Source organism: Leptosomus discolor, chromosome 8 (genome assembly GCF_034619465.1).
Source record: "Leptosomus discolor isolate bLepDis1 chromosome 8, bLepDis1.hap2, whole genome shotgun sequence".
Classification (NCBI taxonomy): Eukaryota; Metazoa; Chordata; class Aves; order Leptosomiformes; family Leptosomidae; genus Leptosomus; species Leptosomus discolor.
Genome location: NC_141398.1, coordinates 14157678 through 14166279, shown reverse-complemented (window position 1 = coordinate 14166279; position 8602 = coordinate 14157678).

The window sequence follows — 8602 nt, the reverse complement described above, 5'->3', positions numbered from 1 at the left end:
CAGCTGTCCTAAGTGTGCCTTGCAAAGATGGTTAAATGTCAGAGTGAGATTTTAATCTTTGCCTGTACTGGCTCTGTGTGTAGAAGTGATTAAAAGGAGCCAGGTTATGTTCTCTGGTCTGGAGGCTGATTAAGACTGTGTGGCTTGCATCCATGCTTAAATTCTTTTATGCTTAAACTGCAAACAGTTAAATAGGGAAGATGGAGGGCCAGTACTTAAGCCTTTGTCCCAGCACTGTTTGATTTTCTGATGTCGGTGTAGACAACATGAGGAAGTTGCATCCCTGAGAAAGTGAAGACCAAATGTGAATTTATAGGTCAAGGACTTCTACTGTGCTCCAGGGGCCAAAATAGTCCAAATAGTTTATTCTAACTTGGACAGGCTGGCAGCTTGCTCAGAAGTGTCTTTCCTGAAGTCTCTGGCATTATCCAAATCCCTTGTATTCCTGCTGAGGTCCATATGTGTGTAACAAGTTTGTAAGAAATAGCTTTCCCATAGCCACTTCAGGGCTTTCTGTGAAGGATTATAAAATGCAGCAATGGTGAAAGGCCTTCTCAAGAGCAGACTGAAGAATCATTGGAAATACTGAAAGGTAGGGAATATAAACCACAGAGCCAGAAGACAGCAAATCCACAGAAAGAACGAACATCCCTTAACAAAGGGGTTAGATCCTCAGCAACAGTAATGGGTACTGAGCATCCAAATCCCTGACATTGCTGTGCAAATCTCAGTCATAGAGGATATACAAGCCCCTAGGGAATGTGAGATGACAGCTAAGCAAGACAAGCGCTGACATTAAGGTATACCATTTCTTCTAATAAGACTGTAGCAGATTGTTTAGCCTAAAGTGGAGCAGGAAGATACCAGTTCTTGAAATGTCTGACCTAACACAGAAACTATATCACTTCTAGCTTTCTGTATTTTCATCGTGCACAAATCACCGAAACCAGATTTTTTAAAAGAGATGCTTTCATCTAATCAGTTTCTCTGTATGCATCAAATTAGAACTTATGTGTACACGTGCAAAATTAAAGCATGCGTACAGGTACAGGAAGGATGCAACCTGCCTTTGCCTTTTGTGCTTGTCCATACAAGTCGGTGAATATTTTAGATGAAAACATAGTCTCTTTTGCAAATTTGGCTTATTATGTCCTATTGAATCATTATGTACCATATAAAAATATTTGCAAATTTGTTACTGGTTACAAAGGCTATGTAGTAATATGCTTGAGAAGGATTCCAATTAAACCTTTCAGAGCTCCAACTCTGCAGTGCAGAGAGAGTGATCTGACTTCAGTAAGAATGTAGGAACTGTGTTTGTGCAATGCAATGCAGCATCACAGGCTATATCTTGAACAGAAACTTAAATTCCATTTAAACTAGCAGAAAAAGCTGATTACATTTTAAACCAGCAGTGGGCTGAGAACATTGACTGCAAAGACAGATGCCATCGCTTGAGTAAGTTCAGATTGGTTGCTTTATGTGTAAAAACATTTTACACATGGCATAATTAAAGCACAATAATATAAGGAGATGGGAGCTCTATTTAAAACAGGGCAGGTTCTCAGCAAGATAACTCAGCATAGTATTCTCTGACTTTACAGACTGGTTAAGAGCCAGAATCTCTACATCTAATGAGTGAAAGCTGTGTGTTAGAAATCCTCTAGATAAATCAAAATTGTAAAAAAGATTTAAGGATGATTTGCATTTCTCCATACTACTAGATCAAGATGAGGAAATTTATAAAGAAAATAAACAGTGGGGAGGAAAGGTATTTTTTAAAGTCGGTTTCTAGTTACTTTCAGTTTCTCTGAAAACTTGAACAAAGAACAACAAACTCTTGGGCTTAAAGAGCAAATGGAAAGGAAATGCATGTATACAAACTATAAAGGAGTCCCTCATTTCACTTAAAATAAAGAAATTAAAACAACAAAATCCTGTTTTCAAACTGTTTTTCCCATTAAGAAGTTCTTATGATTGTAACAGATCTTTATTTTGATCCTAAAATGATAAGATGGTATTCCTTGAAACATCAAGGAGGGAAAATTTTCATGTATTAAATCAGAAGAACTTATAAAAGTACTAATTAAAAAATAGGAATGTGCCACATTCAATATAAGGCCTATTCCTATTTCTACTGGCTGCAATAGCATTGCTCCTGGTAGTAAAGACAAAAGGGGATTCTTGCCATCATGTCAATTCTATAAATAGCACCACTTGATTTAATCTGAACCCTTCTAGATTCATGTGACTCATGGTATGGTGAACTGGTTATTGCTATTTTAAAATTTTCTGACTCTTCCACACTACCCCAAAGAGAAATAATGCTCCCCCCCTCAAATATCCTTTCACTTGATGCTGTGGCATATGGCATAAAGTATGTGATATATATGAAAGAGAGTTGCTATTAAAGAATCTCAGTTTTGCCTCCAGTTGGAAACCAGTGAACAAATACTTCAGTTCATGGGAAAACTTCTGCTTTCCATCTGTTAAATGCCTTGCTGAATCATAGATGTTGTTAATCTATACACGGTGTTCATAAAGCAGTTGAGTTTCAAGTCACTAAAAATCATTTTTGGATCTGTTCCTTTGAGTTATGGCATCGACACCTAGATGAACAGGAACAGAGTTGGCTTCCGGTGTGTAGTAAAACCACTGAAAAACAATGCTGCCGTGAGAGACATGGTTTCCTGGGTAGAATTTAGCTGGTTTTCCTTCTACAGTCTTCTAAAGGCTTCGGAAAGTATAGTCTTCTACAGTACAGCATTTACACCACACAAAAAGTCACTACATTTGCAGCTTGTTTCACAGAATTTCTTTTTATAACCAGCAGGCTTTGGAAGTTAAATGGTTTGAAGTGGTTTTGTGTAAAGTAGTTGTTAGCATAGTGTCCATGCTTTTAATATGATCTCTTCAATGTACACAGTAAAAATCATGTCTTAAACCATTCTATTTCTTTCTAAATATCTCTAAATAATATCTATAGAATTTTTGTATGCATAGCTACTAAACCCCTTCAAATGCATTTTTCCATTATGTTGAATGAATTGATCATAAAGGAACATTTTGACATGGAAAATTAGGCTACAGTAGAACAATTATCATAACTCTAGCTAAAGTTCATATTTTTTAGACTAGATTCTTTTCCCTCTTGCTCCTTTCACAAATACGCATTTTAAAAAATTGGTTTCCTTTGGTTTGTTTGTTATTTTATTCCTAATGCTTCTCATCTGCCATCTAGTAAAGGTCATAGAAATATTAATGTACTTCCAAAGCAAGAGGACCAAAAAGCTTTGCTTTCAACATAGCTTAGAGTATGGGGATGCAAATTGCAAAAAATCAGTGGCCTGTATCTTCTCACAGAATTATTTAGTTATGAATATACCAAGTGAAAGAGAAATGTCTGTTGGGTAAACAATACACATAAACAAATTCATGGTAGGAAAATAATAAGAGGCTATGGTGATCCTAGCCTGAAATCTTGAAAATGACTGGAGAAAATAAGGTACTTATAGAGGAGACAGAAACCAAAAGCATATAATAACTGGAAACTTTGTTTTGTTTTGCTGTAGATGGAAGCATTTTTTATTTAATAAAGTACAATTAAAACCAGAAAAACATCATGACGAAGTAGAGAATTTGTGTTGCTTTCAGAAATTATTTGAGAGATGAAGTGTGATTTACTTGGAGAAGTTTGTCAAAGCAGAGGAGAAAACAAAGCGTAAGTGGGATGTTCCCCTCCACCGGTGGCTAAAAGCTCCTTGTTTTGGGTCTCAGCATCTCTTAGCCACAGCTGTCTTTTCTGTTCCCCCAACAGTGCAGGAGTCGAGAGGCTTGGCTTACATTTTGGAACAGGACTTTGTGTTTTCCCCAGTGTGCAGGAATACAAAGCAGCCCTGCAAAGTGTGTATCGAGCCATCCGAAATATATTGACCTATCTTGTGCTGAGGCAGGAAAACTGCTTATCATCTCATCCAGGTCTGGAGTGAGGGCACCCCTTTCCTTGCAAATACTGTTGTCTGACATTTAATGACGGTAAGAAGTCAAGACTGTGCTTCATATCTTCTCTGAAAAACAGCAGCTCTGAAATCAGCCCGAGGAAATCTGTCTCACTAAAGGCTGAGAATGAAAACAACCACCCAAATCATCCCCTTATTTGCTAAATTTGATTTTCATTGGGACTTCCTCAGAGAAGTAGGAATCGGGCCTAAGCGTAGTTGCTTATGGGACCAGACAAAGCCGTTGCTGGTGCTGTGTGCTCATTACTAGACTAAGTAATGAGCATATGTAGGTAGTTTGTGACATAGATATATATATATATATACATGTAGGCCCTAAAAGTCAAAGGCCTTTAGGCACCCATGTTCCGCTGACTAGTGGTTTTGTTTGCCTGCATGTGCAACTTTGGAGCATCACTAACTCACTAACTCAGCAGCAGGGTAACATTAGAGCACCGTAAGTGGCCTTCCTTTTACCATGGCTTATACTGCAAGCCCCTGACAGTGTCCTGTCTCTGCTGCCATAAAAAAAATAATAATCAGGTTCCACCTTTAGATAAAAGGCATTATATGGCTCCTTCTTGTCACTCTACAGGAAACAAATCTGTATGTGTAAATTATATGTACACTCATTAGTTTAGGATTTTGCTGTGAATTTCTTCAGCATTCTCACAACTGGAATACAAAATTAAATATCAAGGACTTCCTAATAAAGATCTAAACCACACAAGTAGCAGAATGAAGGAATTCAATGGAACCATTCACACGAATAAAATTACATTTGTGCAGCTTCTCTCATCTTTGATGTGGCCCTTTGGTTCAAGAACTTATCCCTATATAACAAAGTACTCACAAAGCTGAGCGCAAGCATATTGCTGGCTCTTAATTTTAAAACAGCATACACCTTGCTGAGTCCTGTGGTGTAAACCTTCTCCTTTGCATCAATGACCACTAAAAGACCTATAGATTACTCACTTGACACCACTTAAGCTAGTTAACTGTTTCATTGCTGATAGGAAGTCTAACAATATGCAAATATTGCAGTTATTCAGTAAAGTAAAGATGTGTCTATTAAGTCCAGACTTTTCCTTCAAAAAGAACCTTTGAGTATTCACTGACTCCATAACTTTTAGTTTAAAAAAAAAATAATTCTTAGACCTTCTCCTTAAGAACTGAACTAAGTGTCTTACAGGACCTCTATTCTTGTTGAAGAAAGAATGTCCAATGTATTCTGCACAGGGTAAAAGTAAAACTCTTAGCTGATAAAATTATTTGCAGCTTTCTGTCATGTTCAGATCACCAGCGATTGCCAGTCAATTCAGGATAAAAAGCCTGCCCAACTTCGGAAAGAAGGGGTAGTCCAGTCCAGTTAACCAGGTGCAGACCTGAGAGTTAGGGCTTTCCAGTTTACCTACTCCGTACTCTCAGTTGTCTTAATCTTCATCTCCTGGACACACAGACTCTCTTTTAGTATGGGGATAAGAGCACCTTGCTTTGTAAAAAAGAAAATCAAGGAGGTAAAGGGATAGACAAAACCTAAGTGCTCTTACTGTTATTTTGTATTGAAATTAAAATGCGAGCTAATGTCTTTTCCTGCAGGCTGCATGTTGCTCTTGCAATTTCTCCGTTTGTCTAATTCCAGCCCTAACCTGAAGAGCTGTTAGTGTGAAATCTCACAGAACTTCCTAGGCTCATTTCCATATTTTTTTTTCTGACAGCCTTGCGTGGGACAATTAAATAATTTGGGTAAGCAGTCACCCCAATCAAAATATTTTCCAGTTAATTAGCAGATCAGATATCAGTGAAAAAAGCATATAATTGTATTAGCCACCATCAGTTTGACACAGTAAATATGCTAGTATGTACACATCTCAAATAATGACACAGTCAGCAGGCTATAAATCAAACTAATTTACACTTAAAATAATTAGAGGATAAAGGAGAAACGGCTGGATTGACTGAAGATTTTGTAGAAGGCAAGCCATATCACAAGTGTAAGTGATCAAAAAGAAAAGTCTTAATGACAGCCTTGGTGAAGCTGCCTAAATGCAAGATAACTCGAACTATTTACCTTATCAGTAAACTGGACAAGCTCCAAGCAATAAAAATTTTTAAAAAATTAAAAAAAAAATTAAAAAAAGCAAAAGCATCCACCGACTTCAGTGCTCTGTAAACCAGGCTGCAGCTTTCTAATGCCTAAAGATTAGGTGCATGGAGGGCAATATATGCCTAAAGCAGAAGTCGGGTGGGATTTAATTACTCAAATCAAAAACTGAGATTAATTCTCCTCCCCACAATATACATCAAGATGCACAACTGCCAGCACACCCTGAAGTGAACCCTTTGGCCTGAAAGTTCCCTAGACACTGAGGCTGCATCCACACTGTGAATTAAAACAATCAAGGGCCACTTGATGGCACATGGGTCAAGGAATGGCCAATATCTGCACTGTTAACTCAACAAGGCAGCAAAACAAAGATGCTGCCGGTAAGAAGAATTGCTAACTCCTCCCAGTTTCCAAATTTATGTCTGAGATTTTTTGGGTGGGTGGAGAAGAATGTGGTTCAGCATGAACCAAAAATCTGCCAGATGCCATGCTAAAAATCTAATAGCATAGCTGGTCCAGTTGTACCGCCAGGAACAGTCCCCAGTGGTGTTTAATTAGCTCACATAGACACAGCTGCAGAAATTTGCTTCAGAGCTTGCACAGAACTACCTGACACAGCGCATACTTAAGACAGATCAAGCTCTAGAAACAAACAGTAACAATAAAGAAACAGTTTCCCCAAGCAGCCTGTCCCCTAGGAATTAAGGTATGTCCTCGGGAAGAAGAGATATGGGTAGGATTCACAACTGCAATGAGAATAAGATGGCCATAAGCCTCAGAAAAGAATCATGGAGTCACAGAAAAATGCAGTTTGGAGTGGAGGTCTGGAGGTCATCTATATAAACCCTCTGTTCAAAACAAGGCCTGTTCGAAACAAGGCCTGTTCAAAATGTTGTTCAGGGCCTTGCCCAGCTGGATTATGAAAAATCTCCAAGAATGGAGACTCCACAACCTCTCTGGGCACCGTGTTGCAGTGCTTCCCAGCTCACCTTGTGAGCATCTCTTCTCCTTGTATTGTCTTTGTTAAGGTTGTGGCCATTGCCTCATGTCACTTGGCATTGCACCTCACAGAAACATCTGGCTCTTCTGTAACATTTCTTTGGTTAGTTAAAGACTGCAATTACACCCTCCCATCTGACTCTGTTTCTTCAGGCTAAAGAACCCAGTTCCCTAGTCCTTAGATGATGTGCTCCAGCCCCATGACCACCTCTGTGGCACTTCTCTGGACACTCTTCAATTTGTCAGTAGTAACCTCCCCTGTCTCCAGGCAGCTTATGGTTTATCTGGCCTTGTTGAATCCTTTGATCCAGGAGACTACTGAACTTCCATACCACAAAACAGAGATGTGAGAAGGGAGGAAAGAAGGGAAGGTAGCTTCCCCGACTTGGTTTTGATCGCTTTTTCTTGTTGTAACAGCTATACTCCTCAGTAAACAATAGGGTTTTATACACACACTGTAAATATGCTACTACATGTGTGTACGTATTTATGTGTATGTGTGTGTGTGTTTATATGTATGGATACGTGTGTGTGTATCTCCCACTGGCTGGGTTACAGTGGCTGCACACCAAGCATTTCAGACAGCCCAGCTGCAGGTTTTCACCTGTGCCTGCAGTTCCTGCCTCTCCTTAGGCACCCTTTCCCACATTCCTTTTGACTAAATTAGGGATGTTGTTTCCCCTGTGAGATGGGGGATACCTCAAAATTTGACCCTGCGCTACCTTTAAGGCACTTGCGCTCTTTTTCTGCTTTGGCCCCTGGTGACTATTCATTATAGGAGAATTCACTTACAAATTCATTTTTGCACTGCCCAGGGAGCAATGCGTTGCCTTGCAACCCTAAATCCCCTTCCCAAGAGGCAGTTCCGAGGCATGGATGCTATTTTTCAGCCCAGGACAGGGTATCAATTGACTTGCAGCAACTAACCTGCTTCCATACACCGCTCGCTGGCAGTCTGCTATGAATTTCCTTTATATCAGCTACTCCTCACTCTAATTTACCTTTCAAGTGGGCTAATGAAATGCTGTGCTACAGTCCAGTCGTATTAAAAAAAAGAAAAAAAAACACAAACCCACAGCCCACCACCCCAATTCTGGAGTGCTGAATAGCAGAGAAAAAGAATCTAATATGAGAGAGACAGGCTCCCATCATATTTGTAAAACTTTCCCAGGAAAGAAATCCTGTCAACTTTCAAAGTTCCTCATCTATCCAGACATTTCAGTTAGAGCTGTGTTTTTGTGTATAATAAATTGCTTCTAGTTGGCTGAAAATCATTTTTTAGCTCTTATCTCTGTGATCGGTTACCTCTGCTGTTCTTTAATGGCCTTCACCTCATTATGCAACTAGTCATTAAAAGCTTAGTATCCAGTACAATGGTAGCTTATGTAAAGTGATCTATGAGAGCTTTATATAGGCTTACCAGCCGCAGCCTTAATTTTACTCATTCGTCTTAATTTTTTGTAATCATTTTTTGTAAAAAGGGTATAATGTCAGGCAT